General features: G+C 46.5%; 1 protein-coding gene and 1 long non-coding RNA gene across 3 annotated transcripts in view; one reads left to right on the top strand and one right to left on the bottom strand.

Annotated features, from left to right (window-relative positions):
• Window positions 1-15,094, top strand: part of LG01H22orf15 (linkage group 01 C22orf15 homolog) — a 623,789-nt gene that overhangs the window by 515,857 nt on the left and 92,838 nt on the right. The gene's annotated exons all lie outside the window — the stretch shown is intronic.
• On the bottom strand, window positions 13,818-14,366 carry LOC141128429 (uncharacterized). Its single transcript, XR_012241691.1, has 2 exons — window positions 14,106-14,366; window positions 13,818-13,942 (listed from the first exon to the last, which is right to left on the bottom strand). It is a non-coding gene; the product is annotated as an uncharacterized lncRNA (long non-coding RNA).

Here is a 15,094-nt window from a genome sequence, read left to right on the forward strand (position 1 = left end):
TAGCGCAGCGCTGTACTCAACCTCTGTATATCCATTTTTGTAATTGACATCTAGTATAGCTGCAGCGCCTATCACTCCACATAAGCATGGATGTTTTCGAATACCGTGCATCTCGGGTAGTTAATACTGAAGGTGTATTCATTGCCACCTCCAATGACACAGAAATTGGAGGATTATTTATGAGGCTAAAGAATGTTATGACCTCCGAACTCCATCTACAATGGGACTTGGTTTTTTTAGAGCAATACGTAACAGAAGGCATGATCCCACGCAGTCTCAGATGGGAAGTTCAACCCCAACAGGGGGAAGTCGAACTTGATTCCTGGTTGAAATATTTTAATGACGCCGGGATTAAGTTCCTCGATTTTCTTATCAATAGGAAGCGCATTCGTCTTTCTAAATTGGATCAGGAAATCAAGGAACTAAAGGATAAATTACTTGTTTACAAAAACTCTGTGGAATATAACACTTTGTCCTCCAACCTGCAGGCACACCTTGTAAAAGAGGATAAGGAACAAAAAACCAAAAAACATAAAAAATATTCCCGAGATATTGGGGACTATAAGGCGGGAAAGGTATTTGGATGGCAGAAATCCATTGTAGGGTCTATTCCACAGACCACAATGGAGACTGACACCCATAATGAGGCCATTACTACCCCTCCCACTGAACCTTCGGTTCGCCCCAAATCCGTTACTGATAAAGGGCGACCCCATGGTGGCCCCCCTCCACATATGGGACGACAGCCCCATACCCCCAGAAACCAGCATAGGGGTAGAGGACATCATTCTAGAGGCAGAGGAAGAGGTGGTAACAGGGGTGACCAACAAGGTTACGACTATCAATACCGTGAACGTGAGAACTCATATTATCGTGGGTCTCCGGTCCGTTATCATGATTCTCCCTATCGCCACCCTCCTTACTACCCTAACACACCATATTACAGACATCCACCAATTTCCACCTACAATAGATATTCCCCGTTACGGGATCATCACAATGAGAATGTCTGTCCGTTCCCCAATGCCGGTTATGATCCACCCCTTTACAAACAACCCTATCCAGACCCGCGTGCTACCCGGGGTTTTCGCTAGGACACTCTGAACAAAAAAAGAGGTCCGGAAACAAGAGAGGGACCAGAGGAGGGAGGAGGGTTCAGAGACAAAAAACGAAAAAGAACTTAATATGTCAGGGTGTATTTAATTTGAGTGACACTGTTCTCACACAGGAGGAGAAGAGTGTTTTGAATAAGGGGCTCAAGTTTGCCCCCCCACACAAACTGAATAAATTTACTACGTTCATTGACATTCATAAATTCATTAGAAAAATCAATGTTCAAAGGTATATCATCTCGAACCCTACCAGAAATATAGCCAGGGCAGCAACGTCCGGCACGGTACATTCTGGTTTATCTAACCCCTCTCTCTTCAGCCCACCAACACAACCTCCACCAGCCATCAATATGTTCAAAGAATTGGTGATAAGAGATCTAGCAAAAATTCCACTCAAGCGTAAATTTCACAATCCTTTGCCCTCAGAGGGCTTGAAAACTCTTTGTGATAACAAGAACTTGGTCATCCGCCCCACTGATAAGGGCGGAGGCATTGTTTTATTAAATAAAACCGATTATTGTGAAGAAATGTATCGCATTTTAGGAGACCGTGAAACCTATATAGAACTACCGAATAATCCTACATATGAGTATAGGAGAGAATTGAAGAAAATAATAAACAAAGGTTATGAATCTCGTATTTTAAACAATAAGGAGAGATCTTTTTTAGTTCCCTTAGCCCCGCGCATTCCAGTTATGTATTATTTGCCCAAAGTTCACAAAGACCCCCTACACCCTCCCGGTCGACCCATAATTAGTGGTATCGACTCGGTTACTTCTAAGATTGGGAAGTACATTGACTTCTTTCTTCAGCCGTCCGTACTTAAAATGCCGTCCTACCTCAAGGACACAAAAGACGTGATAAGATTACTATCTAATGTTTCCTTCTCCGGTGACCTCATTATGGCCACTGCGGATGTGGCGTCTCTCTACACCTGCATTCCGCACCGTCAAGGTGTGAACGCGGTACAATGTTTTTTAAATAGAGACGCTACCCTTGCTTCCCCCCAAATTAATTTTATCATGGAGTTAATTGAGTTTGCCACGCAACACAATTACTTCTGGTTTAACGGTAATTACTATCGCCAACACAAGGGGGTAGCAATGGGGGCTAAGTTTGCCCCCAGCTTGGCCAACTTGTTCATGGCCAAGTGGGAGGAGGATGTCGTCTATGCCATGGAGAACCCACATCTTTTGATGTGGGCCCGGTACATAGACGACATCCTCCTCTTATGGACAGGTAGCCATGACGATCTGGTTGACTTCATGGCTTCTCTAAACACAAATGATAGGGGTATTTCCCTGACTTTTGAGGCTAGTACCACCTCTGTCCACTTTCTAGATTTGGTCATTGACAGAAAGGAAGGGGGTTTTTCATTCAGTACTTATTTCAAATCCACCGACAGAAATGGCTATATACCAACCGACAGCTGTCACCATAGTTCCTGGATACGATCAGTCCCCCGGAGTCAATTCTTGAGGTTACGCAGGAATTGCACTGATCGTGATACTTTCATGGTTCAGGCTAGGACGCTGAAGGATCGGTTTTTAGAAAAGGGATATAATCTCCCCGATCTAGATAGGGAAATTGAAAATGCCTATAAGGTGGATCGCCAGACACTATTGCAAGATAGGCCCAAACATCCCAATGATGATTTCAAATGGTCATTTTTGACGTCCTTTTCTATGCAACACAAGCACATTAAAAGGATTTTTGAACATCATTGGGATGTCCTCAGAACAGACAAAATACTAGGACCACTGCTACCAGAGACCCCCAAGGTGGTCTTTAGAGGTGTTCCATCCCTTAGGAGCAAGTTGGCTCCTAACGTTATAGACCCACCAAAAAAAACATCTTTTTTTCACAATTGGACGGGTTTTCATCCTTGCAAAAAATGTTTGGTTTGCCAGTATAACACCTGTGGCAGAAGGACCAGTCATGATTTTTCCTCTACTGTAACTGGGCGTACGTACACAATCAAACAATTTAGTACATGTGCAACCACAGGGATTGTATACTTGATAACTTGCCCCTGCGGGAAACAATATGTGGGCCGTACCATTAGATCTTTTACTGTACGTGTCTCGGAACATATTAATTTAATTAAAGCAGGTAGTACCAAACATACAGTTCCCAGGCACTACAGGGAATGCCACGATAGAAATCCTGTGGGCACTCAGTTCCTCATCATAGACAAATACACGGCCCCTTGGCGGGGGTGGGTCGACACTTAGGGGTGTCTCCCGTTTAGAGACATATTGGATATACGAGTTGGGGTCCCATTTCCCGCAAGGTATTAACGTGGAATGGGACATCAACTCTTTTATCAACCAGGCATAGATACAAATTATTTTTCGATCTTTCTTCTTTTTACGTATTATCCAACATACCATATTTACGCCTTTCTGATCATTTTCATACACATTATTATTATCATTTTTTATACTGTATATGTGTTTTGGGGTTCTAAGTACGTTCTGTATTGTACTGATGCCCCTATTGGTAGTGTCCGGTAGATCTTATAGTTTTATACCCATATGTAGGTAAACACGTTCCGGTTATTCACATACTTTTTATTGATTTCTCATAACATAATTTTTATTGATTTCTCATAACATAATTTTTATTAATTTTTAATTATTTCCAAATTTTTACCCCTTTTTTTATTTTATTTCCACATATTTCAGCCCCTATATACCTCTCATTAAGTTTTTACTGCATGTGTCCGCCTTTGCTGACACTTTAATGGTCCTTCCGGTCCTGTATCCAAGCCGGGCTCCACCTCCTGGGGAGTTGTGACCGAACATGATTTATTCACAGGTGCTTTTAAAGAGAGGCTTGGCTAAATGTGGAGCGCATTGCCGGCTTTGTCGTGACTTGCGTGTGACGTCATCGCGCAACACGACAACGAGGCTTGGTTTAGGGGGCGGAGCGCAGTGCTGTCACTGCGCTTCCACCTATTTGGCAAGGGGAAACGAAAGTGAGGCTTGGTTCCGGATTACATACCGGCCTCAATCTAAGCCATTTCTTTCCCTCTTATTTCCTCTTAATGTTTATTTTAGGTCTACACAAACCAAATATAGATGTCTACTTATATATATGGTCTAATTTGGTGTACCAATACCCCCAAAACCGGAAATAAAGGTCGTCAGAAGCACTTCCGGTTTCGGACATTCCCAGTGGGGGTCATCATCCATCATTTATCTATATATAGAGCGGTGGGATGAGGGGGTCCACACCCCAGATGATGACTTTTTAGTTGAAACATGTCGGGTGGACCCCTCATAACTACCGCTACAAGACTATATGCTGTTTTTATCTTCTGAAAATGTGAGTTTGTTTTCCCTTTATTTATTTTAATAAATCCAAGTTCAAACGTTATTACGCTATGTGAGTGTTTTTTCCCTCACATGCTATCCATACCATTTACCTGGTTTATGGTGTATCCATCGCTGAGGAAGCCGTGCTGATCCCCTTTCCTCCCTGTGTGATGACATCTGGCCAGATTACTTGCCTAGACCTGTTGGTCATCAAGCCTTTTTGACCTGTATGGCATACGCCATTTCAGGCCACACACTCTGGTAAGCCTCCTTGGTTTCTGGTGATGGTCCCGGCACCGAGTTCAACCCTCTGTGCACTCCCGGTTTCTCCACGGTTTATTTACCTACCAGGTTGCCGGCTCAGAACCATCCCTCTGCATGCTCAGGAGACACCCGTTTACCATCATCAATTTTTCACTATTGTCACAGACTTTTTTACTTGTGTTTGCACACTTATTTGGACTATATATTTCACAATTTTTACACTTGGTTTAATATATCAAAAACAAAGGAATTGGGGAAAGTGGGACTTTCAATGAAGCACTTGGTAGCGTATAGATAGTTAGCTGAACAAGGGAACTTTATTTTGTGTACATAGTTGGTAACCATACATATAGTGTTCATATCAATAAATAAAATAGGTAAGCATTGGGGTACATATAGTTAACCATAATTTGGCAATCCATGTGTCTCAAATGCAATCAATGGTACAAGTTCAGGCAAGATAAAAACAAAATGGTACAAATGATGATACAAAGCCGTGAATAAGACCATAACAAAATTCCCAGAGTTCAACCTGAGGTGGGTTAGATAAGGTTAAAATTGCGAGGTAATGCCTGCAGGACCTGAGGCCTCACTTTAGCCTGTAGAGGTACAATTGCATAAGAAGTTGAAATCTGGATGTATTTGAATAAAACGCATCAATTGGCTCTACGCGTTTCGTGGCTACTTCGCCACTCGTCAGGAGCATGCGTGTAATCTATGGTGGAAATAATAAAGGAAAAACAAAAAAGCTGTCAATAATGATGGGGTAGAGTAGAGCCGCAATCGGCATCAAAGTGCATACCTACCAGTTGAGGTCCAACGGTTACCAGTACACTGACATGGCGCCAGGAACAACAGGCGACATTCCCTACCGGGGGCCGTGGTGGACAGCCCAGCGGGGGCACCAAGAAGCCAGCGATCGAGGCGGGCACGGGACCACAAGGCATCTCTAGGAGAGAATATTGAGAGAGAAAGAGGTGAGGGATAGTGAGGTAGACAGGGGCTAAGGAGTTAGCCAGTGATGAAGGAGAAAAAGAAGGGACCGTGCAGAGAAAACTAAAATTAAAGGTGAAGTGCTGGCAGCTCTGAGTGATGCCAGAGGGAGTGACCACCGACCAAGATGAAACCAAAAAACCAGTGCCACGCTGGGAGAAGTGAGACGTGAGAAGTAAGTACCTGTATGGACGAGGAGCCAAGAGTCCTGTGTGTGGAGGTAAGTGAAGGGAGAGCCTCATGTGCCCGGACCGCCCGGAAGGCCGCCCCTATGAACACCACCGAAGGGCCGCCCACCACCATCACGCCGTGTTGCACGTTGCGGGGGAGGGGCGCCGACAGTCGGAAGTATACCCCGACTCGCCGGCAAGCCAATCTCCTCCGCTGTCAACAAGTGTGGGAACCCAAGCATGCCCACGTGACGGTGCGGGGAACGCCGCACGTGCAGCGTGGGAGGCGTGATGTCGACACACAGTAAGGTGCCGCCGCCTCCCCAAGGCGTCATAGGAGGCGGGGTTAGGCGGAGGCCCGTAGTGTGCGTCACAGCCCCCGGATCAGGAAAAACCCGATGCCATGGCAACCCTGCCACAGTTCGGCAACCCTGCACTCCGGGAGCAAATAGATGACTAGAATATTAAAATGAAAAGAAAGCATTGGTGAATGAAAATTGTAAAACAATTATAAACTAATTAAATAAACAGGGGAGGCTTCACATCAGGTCAATAGATGCAAGGGGATAATGGAGGTGAAATCATGGGGCATAACCAAGTGCTTCCATCCCTGGTTCTGTTATACAAAAAGGGGGGGGAAAAAGCTTTAGGGACTTTAAGGAAGCCCAGACCTGGTGAGGTCACGTATTTCCATCCCTACGGGACTTTAAATGAAATCATGGCCTGGTAAGGTCATATATTTCCATCCCTGACAAGTCAAAAACAAAGGAATTGGGGAAAGTGGGACTTTCAATGAAGCACTTGGTAGCGTATAGATAGTTAGCTGAACAAGGGAACTTTATTTTGTGTACATAGTTGGTAACCATACATATAGTGTTCATATCAATAAATGAAATAGGTAAGCATTGGGGTACATATAGTTAACCATAATTTGGCAATCCATGTGTCTCGAATGCAATCAATGGTACAAGTTCAGGCAAGATAAAAACAAAATGGTACAAATGATGATACAAAGCCGTGAATAAGACCATAACAAAATTCCCAGAGTTCAACCTGAGGTGGGTTAGATAAGGTTAAAATTGCGAGGTAATGCCTGCAGGACCTGAGGCCTCACTTTAGCCTGTAGAGGTACAATTGCATAAGAAGTTGAAATCTGGATGTATTTGAATAAAACGCATCAATTGGCTCTACGCGTTTCGTGGCTACTTCGCCACTCGTCAGGAGCATGCGTGTAATCTATGGTGGAAATAATAAAGGAAAAACAAAAAAGCTGTCAATAATGATGGGGTAGAGTAGAGCCCCAATCGGCATCAAAGTGCATACCTACCAGTTGAGGTCCAACGGTTACCAGTACACTGACATGGCGCCAGGAACAACAGGCGACATTCCCTACCGGGGGCCGTGGTGGACAGCCCAGCGGGGGCACCAAGAAGCCAGCGATCGAGGCGGGCACGGGACCACAAGGCATCTCTAGGAGAGAATATTGAGAGAGAAAGAGGTGAGGCATAGTGAGGTAGACAGGGGCTAAGGAGTTAGCCAGTGATGAAGGAGAAAAAGAAGGGACCGTGCAGAGAAAACTAAAATTAAAGGTGAAGTGCTGGCAGCTCTGAGTGATGCCAGAGGGAGTGACCACCGACCAAGATGAAACCAAAAAACCAGTGCCACGCTGGGAGAAGTGAGACGTGAGAAGTAAGTACCTGTATGGACGAGGAGCCAAGAGTCCTGTGTGTGGAGGTAAGTGAAGGGAGAGCCTCATGTGCCCGGACCGCCCGGAAGGCCGCCCCTATGAACACCACCGAAAGGCTGGTTTAATATATGTATATTGATTGTTATATATTTTTTATTCATTAATCTGTAATTCACGGAATTTTTTGGCTCATACCAAAATATCTGACTGTAGTCACTGTATTTGCACACTTATTCTTTTATGTAATTTCTAGCGCCACACTTTTGAATTTTTATTAGTAAGTGCAACATGGCTGATAGCTGCAGCCTGTGTTTACGTTCTGTGATTGGTCACAGTGATCATATGGTACAGAGCCATTCCCATTGGCTCTGTATCTTTCTATTCTGTTGCAGAGTGATCACAAGACATTGTGCACACAAGCGCTCAATTCCTGGAGGATATACCAAACAATAAAGAAGTGGACCAGCTGTATATGCATACAGTACCTCCCAATTTTTTGAGATGGGAATGAGGGACACCTACTAGCAAAAGTATGTAGGCATAGGACATGCCCCCTGCCACGCCCCTTTAAAGAAGAATTAACCAAAATAAGAAAAAGATTAGTTAAACCCACAAGGGCTTTTTTTTACCACTACTATTCCTACTATAGAATTTGTATGAAAGGTTTAGCACTGGGAAACACTTTATGATAGATAAATAACGGAAAATTGTATACTCACCTTTCCGTAATTTTCCTTTCCTGGCGCATCTTCATGGCAGCATACACGTTGGGTTGTGACTCCGCCTCCACAACCTGATATGACCACATAGCTATAAATTAGAGAGTAGACACCTGCCCCAGTATTCTCTGTAAATATATACACATGTCACCTCAGAGGGTGGGTGATTGTATGCTGCCATGAAGATGCGACAGAAAAGGAAAATTACGGAAAGGTGAGTATACAATTTTCCGTTTTCCTGTCGCATCATGGCAGCATACACGTTGGGGAGTAACTCGGAAAACTGGGTGGGAATGCCAAATTAAATTTATTGACAAGAAACAGAAGAATTGGCCTGTATGACGGCCCTCCCAAATTCAACTGCTGCTAAGCGTGCAGCGTCTATTCTATAATGGGAAATGAAGGTGTTCCTCGAAGACCAAGTGGCTGCTCTACAAATGGTTTCCGCTGAAACTTTACAGTAAGCTGCCCATGAAGTAGCCATTGCCCTGGTGGAATGTGCTCTTAAATCTTCCGGAATCTGCAAGGTGCTTAAGGAGTAGGCCTTCTTGATAGCTTTCACGAGCTATGAGGCGATGGTACGGGCAGAAGCTGCCTGGCCCTTCCTGAACCCATGTGGGATGACTAAAAGGTTCTCGCATTTTCTGAATGACTTGGTTACCGAGAGGTAATGCAGAATGTTGCCCTTGACATCCAGGTGATGAGGTACGCCCTGATCCGTGATTAAAGCCGGGAGGTCAATCTCCTGGTTAAAGTGGAACGAAGAGGAGACTTTTGGGATAAATCTGTCTGAAGGCTTCAGGGTTAGCCTGTCTGGGTAAATCATCAGATACGGTTCTTTGATCAGCAAAGCTTGCATTTCTGAGACCCTCTTCGCCGATGTAATGGCAATTAGGAATGATACCTTTAGAGTCAGGTCCCAGAGGGAGGTATCCTCAAGTGGGAAGAAAGGCTCTCCGGATAAGATCTCTAGGACAGTCGATAGATCCCATGTTGGAAATGAAGGCTTTCTGGGAGGCCTCAGCTTCAGGCAGGCTCTTTGAAATTGAACCACCAGAGGGTTAAGTGCCCACTTAACCCCTGTCAAAGCAGAGATGGCAGAGACTTGGATTTTCAGGGTGCTGGACCTAAGGCCTTTGTCCAGACCTGACTGGAGGAACTCAAGCACTTGTACTGCTGATGGAGAAGAAGGGTCCCAACCTTGTTCCTTAGCAAAAGAAGAGAATTTTCCCCAGATTCTCTCGTAGGTGCTATTTGTGAAGGATTTCCTGGCTTGGAGCAGGGTATCGACTACCTTCTGAGAACAGCCTTGATCTAGGAACCTAGACCTTTCAGTCTCCAGGCCGCTAGGTGCAATCTCTCTGGATTCGGATGTAGTAGCTGGCCCTGGGTTAGTAGATCCGTTGTCACCGGGAGTGGAAGTGGATCCGCTGTGCTCAGTTGCAGGAGGGTGGTAAACCAAGGCCTCCGTGGCCAAAAGGGAATTACAGCCAGTACTAGAGCTGTTGAATGTTTAAGCCTCAGAAGGAACTTGGCTATCAGTGGAGTCGGTGGAAAAATTTAGCCTAGGCGAAAGTTCCAGGCGTGCTGGAGACAATCCGTTCCCTCCGCTGAGGGGAAGGGGTTCCTTGACAGAAACCTCTGACACTTCTTGTTCTCTGGCGTTGCTGCGAGGTCTATGTCTGGATGACCCCATGTCTGGCATATGGGGGCAAAAGCCTGTGGGCTTAGACACCACTCGTTGTTGGAAACGAATGTTCTGCTGAGAGAATCCGTAAGTAGGTTCTGAACCCCCGGAATATAGGCCGCCTTCAGGTCCCGTAGGTTCAGTTGAGCCCATCGCATCACCGGACCAACTTCCCGCATCATGGAGATGCTCTTGGTACCCCCCTGCCTGTTGATGTAGGCTACAGCCACTCTGTTGTCCATTTGAATGAGGACCTGTTTCCTTCTCAGAAGTGAGCTGAATGCCAAGAGGGCTTGGAAGGCTGCCTTCATTTCTAGGACATTTGATACTACATCCTTGGTTTTGAAGTGCCAGCGGCCCTGAGCTGCATAATGTAGGTAGTGTGCCCCCCATCCCTCCAGACTGGTGTCCGAGGTTACCACCTGCTGGTGGAGGATGACTATCTGCTTGCATCTGCTGAGGTTGTCGGTGTGGGTCCACCACCGTAAAAATAGCCTGGCTTCCTCTGAGATGCGAATCAATTGGGACATGGACCATCCATCCCACTGGCGCAAGAAGGAGGCTTGCAGGGGTCTGGTAGTCCATTGCGCCCATCTGACCATTGGAATGGTTGCTGATAGGGAGCCTAGGAGGCTGAGGTATGCTCTGGCCGGTAGGCATGACGTTGGAATAGCATCCTTCACTTTCTGAACTAGTAGGGACAACTTCTCCCCTGGCAATTCCACTGTGTTTGCTCGGGTGTCTAGTTTGGCTCCCAGGAAGACCATCCTTTGGGTAGGTTGGATGTTGCTTTTTTGCCAGTTGATTATCCATCCCAAACTCTTTAGGGTGGAACCCAGGATCTCACGATGCTGAACGAGTGATTCCTGGCTGCTTGAGAGGAGGAGGATGTCGTCCAGGTAATGGTGAACCCTTAGACCTTTATCCCTCAAAAAGGCTATTGCTGGTAGTAAAACCTTCGTGAATGTTCTGGGGGCTGTTGAGATCCCAAAGGGAAGGCTTCGAAACTGGAAGTGCCCCTGACCCACCGAGAATCGCAGGAATTTCTGGAATGCCACGTGGATTGGAATGTGCAGGTAGGCATCCTGGAGATCTATGGAGAGCATCCAGTCTCCCAGGTTTATGGCCTGGAGGATAGACTGTAAGCTCTCCATCCTGAATGACTCCACTCTGATGGACTTGTTGAGGTTCTTTAGGTCTAGAACCGGTCGAAAGTCCCCTGACTTCTTCTTGACGAGGAATAATGGAGAATAGAATCCTCTCACCAGTTAGATTTGGAAGCTGGATCCGCCGTCCAGGGCTTCAGCCACAATGCTCTTCTGGCCGTTACTGAGGCCAGTATAGATTTAGACGCAGACCTGATGGTGTCGACCGAAGCTTCAGCCACAAAGTCACCAGCCAAGCTTAGCTCTTGCAACGCCTTCACTATTCTTTCTTGGTCTTCACCCTCTAATACGAGCTTTTCTGTGCTTGTGGACCAGCTCCAGATGGCTCTTCCTACTGCAGCGAGTGCTATTGCAGGCCTGCAGGCACCTCCAGCTGACAGGTAAGCCCGCTTGAGATCCATGTCGATCTTTCTGTCGAGGACATCTCTAAACGTTACCGCGTCTTCTAACGGGAGGGTAACATGCCTGGCTAGGCGCATCAGGGATGCGTCCACTACCGGAGGGGACACCAGAGGGTTCACTTTAAGCTCCTTGAGTGGGTATAGCTTCAGGAGTCTGTTATTCAGACTAGACTTTTTTTCTGGCCTCTGCCATTCTTCTTTGATTAGGTCCTCTAGTTCGTCAATGAACGGGAAAGATTCTGGATCCTTTCTAAGCTGAGGAAAATACTTCCTTTGTTTCGGTTGGGCTTCCTGGGGTTCCTCCCATCCTATTGCCTCCTTAACCGATTTAACAAACGGCTCTATCAGACCGAAGTCGAATCCGGCCGATACCTCCAGACCCTCATTATCAGACAGGGAGTCTTGCTCCTTTGATTTGCTAGCCCGGGCTGGAGAGGTAGTAGTGGAGAAATCCACATCTGATATCGAGGCCTGGGGTGCTACGGCCCCAGCTGAATCTCCGACCTCCAAGACTCGCTCTCTTGTGGCCTCTTCCAGGCATTTTTGACAGACCAGTTTATCCGGAAGAGCCGCTGCGCCGCAAACCCAGCATGCGTTCCCGGCAGGACGGGAGTGGCGTGCGGGGGAACGATGTCTGCGTGAGGGCGATCTTCTATGGCGGGATCAGCCATGTCTAGAGTGCGACCTGGAGCGGCTTCTTCTGCGGCTTCCTCTCGAGCGGCTTCTTCTATGATAGGAACGGCTCCTTCTGTGTCTGGAGCGACTCCTCCTGCATGAGGACTTTCTTTGCCTTGAAGCAGACGTTCTTGAAGACCTGGTAGGGCTGACCAATTTAGGCAGCGTTAGTAGTGCTCTCTTTTTCAATCTTCAATACTTACACTTGTCTTCCCCCCCCTTACCTAATAGGCTGGCGGTAATCTACTGGGGCAGCGGCCTCCATGGAGAGAAAGCGGACTGGAAACCTGCAGGGAGAAAAAAAAAAGCAGAGCTATGCAGAGGGAGCAGAAATCCTGACTTAAAAGCTGAGTAGAGGAAGGCCACCTACCTTTGTAGAGCGCTTTTGCAGTCAAAAACGATCTGTCATACACAGACAACCAGCAGCAGCAAATACAGCTACTGCTGGGCTTTTAAATCCGCCGCCATCAGCGTCGGACGCTCGCGCATGCGCAGTAGCGCCGCGGGACACCCGGCGCCATCTTGGAAACTGGAAAGCGGCACAGAGGTGCCCAAACGACGCACTGAGCATGCGCGAGGATGCCGAGAACGCTCGGCGCTCCCGGACGGCAGACTGGAGAACCACAGGGCCCAGCAGATGGGCAGAGATACTGGTAGGAGAGGGGGAAAGAGGGGGGATGGAGACCGCTGCACACAACTAAGCCTGTTTAAGGCTTATTTCATGAGGCCACACTGAAGCTTCCCTGGCCATTCCTCCAGCAAGCCTGTTTAAGGCTTTTGTGGGCTGCTGCACTTGAAGCCTGTTTAAGGCTTATATTGTGGTCAGACAGCTGAGTGAGATGAGAGAGTGCCCCTGAGATCACCAGAGTGGGGCTCCTTCCATTTAGCTCGTTTAGAGGCTGTACAAGAAGGACTTCCACCCAGGGGAGGCTAGAACCTGGCTGGGGCGAAGCGGTAAGGGGGTGCTGATCCGTGCATCCTGACAGGTGAGGAAAAATAAGAGAATACTGGGGCAGGTGTCTATTCTCTAATTTATAGCTATGTGGTCCTATCAGGTTTTGGAGGCGGAGTCACAACCCAACGTGTATGCTGCCATGATGCGACAGGAAAGTGCGTTTTAAATACAATTGTATAGATCAGACCAAAATGAGGGACGAATGAGGAGGAAAGAGGGACACTGCTCCAAATCAGGGGCAGTCCCTTGAAATCAGGGGCAGTTGGGAGCTATGTATATGTATAACGGCCAGTCCACAACAAGTTAAAGAATCAGGCAGAAGACTGTAAAAAAAGTTCTATAGATCTAAAAGGAAAGCAAAAATAATGTAACAAAGCTAAAATTGTGAGTGTAACTGTATTATTATTAAACTGTGCTTTAGGCAGCACCAGGAGGATGTGCCAGGTTTCTGTTTTACCTCTGTAAGATTCTTAATCACAGTGAGCTGTAGCTGCACCGTTGAACCACATTAGACAGTAGTAATCTGCATCATCATCGGGTTGTACTGCTGAAATTGTCATATAGGCATAACTACCAGATTTGGAACCAGAAAAACGTTCTGGAATGCCTGATGGTTTAACATTGGTGTCATATATGAGGAGTCGAGGAATCTGACCAAGTTTTTGTTGGAACCAGTAGGGATAATTTGAATCTGCCACAGTGCCAGTGTTTAAGTGGCATGATAAGGTGACCCTCTGATTTACAGATATAGTGACTTGGGGCTCCTGGGTCAGCACATACTGAGCACAGCAACCTAAAGGAAATAAAGGGCTCTGTTAGTAACATATTTCAACTGCAATAGATTGCCTCCTATATTATACAATATACAACCTACTGCTCCATTTATGTTCTTAAATCAGTACACAAACTGGTAATCAACCAATTATTTACAATATTATTTCTTCAATAATCCTTACATGTGCTAATCAAAATCAGAATGGTGGAAATGGTTGTCCAATACATGGTGCAGAGGTATCAGCTATACATGTCTGATTCCTCTAGACTCCTTATATACTGTATGCTCTACATCACAAAATAAAACATTATATGCAAATCTAGTTTCTGTTAACTGCTTCATTGCTGTGTTCATGGTCCGAATAAACAGCTACTTAATACAAGCTTGTGGGCGAGGCATATTCCAGATGACAAAGCAACAGGGATGGAGATCCAGCAATCCAGTATAAGATGCAACTGGAACCTTGGTTTACTTGTAGGATATAACAATGTTTTGCCTTACAAGTAAAACAGTTTTATTTGCATCTTATACAGAGTGTTGGCTCGCTATCTCTGTTGTCTTTATCTGCATTATCTGTTACCATGTACCCCCCCTTTAATTTTAGCCACTGGGGTTGTTGTGCATCATTGACCCTACTTGATGATCAGGTACCTCTAAGTTCTTGTACACAGGATTACTTTATTTCTCACATGTCTCTGGCCACTCTGTTGTGCAGATATGGGCCAGACATCGCATGGTCCACCCTATTACATCACACTTGCCGCCAGGGACTGTGCTAGACTATTCTGTTCCCTAGGCAAGACCGGCTACTTGCACCTCCCCGTGATAAGGGGGTGAGGGGTAGATGAAGCAGTATGGATGGTGGGTGAGGCAGTATGGGGGGTAGTTGAGGCAGTTTGGGGGTTTTAGGTGAGGCAGTATGGGAAGTTAGGTGAGGCAGTATGGGGGAGTAGGTGAGGCAGTATGAGGAGTGGGTGAGGCAGTATGGGGGTGGGTGAGGCAGTATGAGGGTAGGTGATGCAGTATGGGGGATGGGTGAGGCAGTATGGGGGGGTGGGTGAGGCAGTATGAGGGGATGGGTGAGGCAGAATGGGTGATAGGTAAGGCAGTATGAGGGGTGGGTGAGGCAGTATGAGGGGATGGGTGAGGCAGAATGGGTGATAGGTAAGG

The sequence above is a fragment of the Aquarana catesbeiana genome, linkage group LG01 (genome assembly GCF_042186555.1).
Source record: "Aquarana catesbeiana isolate 2022-GZ linkage group LG01, ASM4218655v1, whole genome shotgun sequence".
Taxonomy (NCBI): Eukaryota; Metazoa; Chordata; class Amphibia; order Anura; family Ranidae; genus Aquarana; species Aquarana catesbeiana.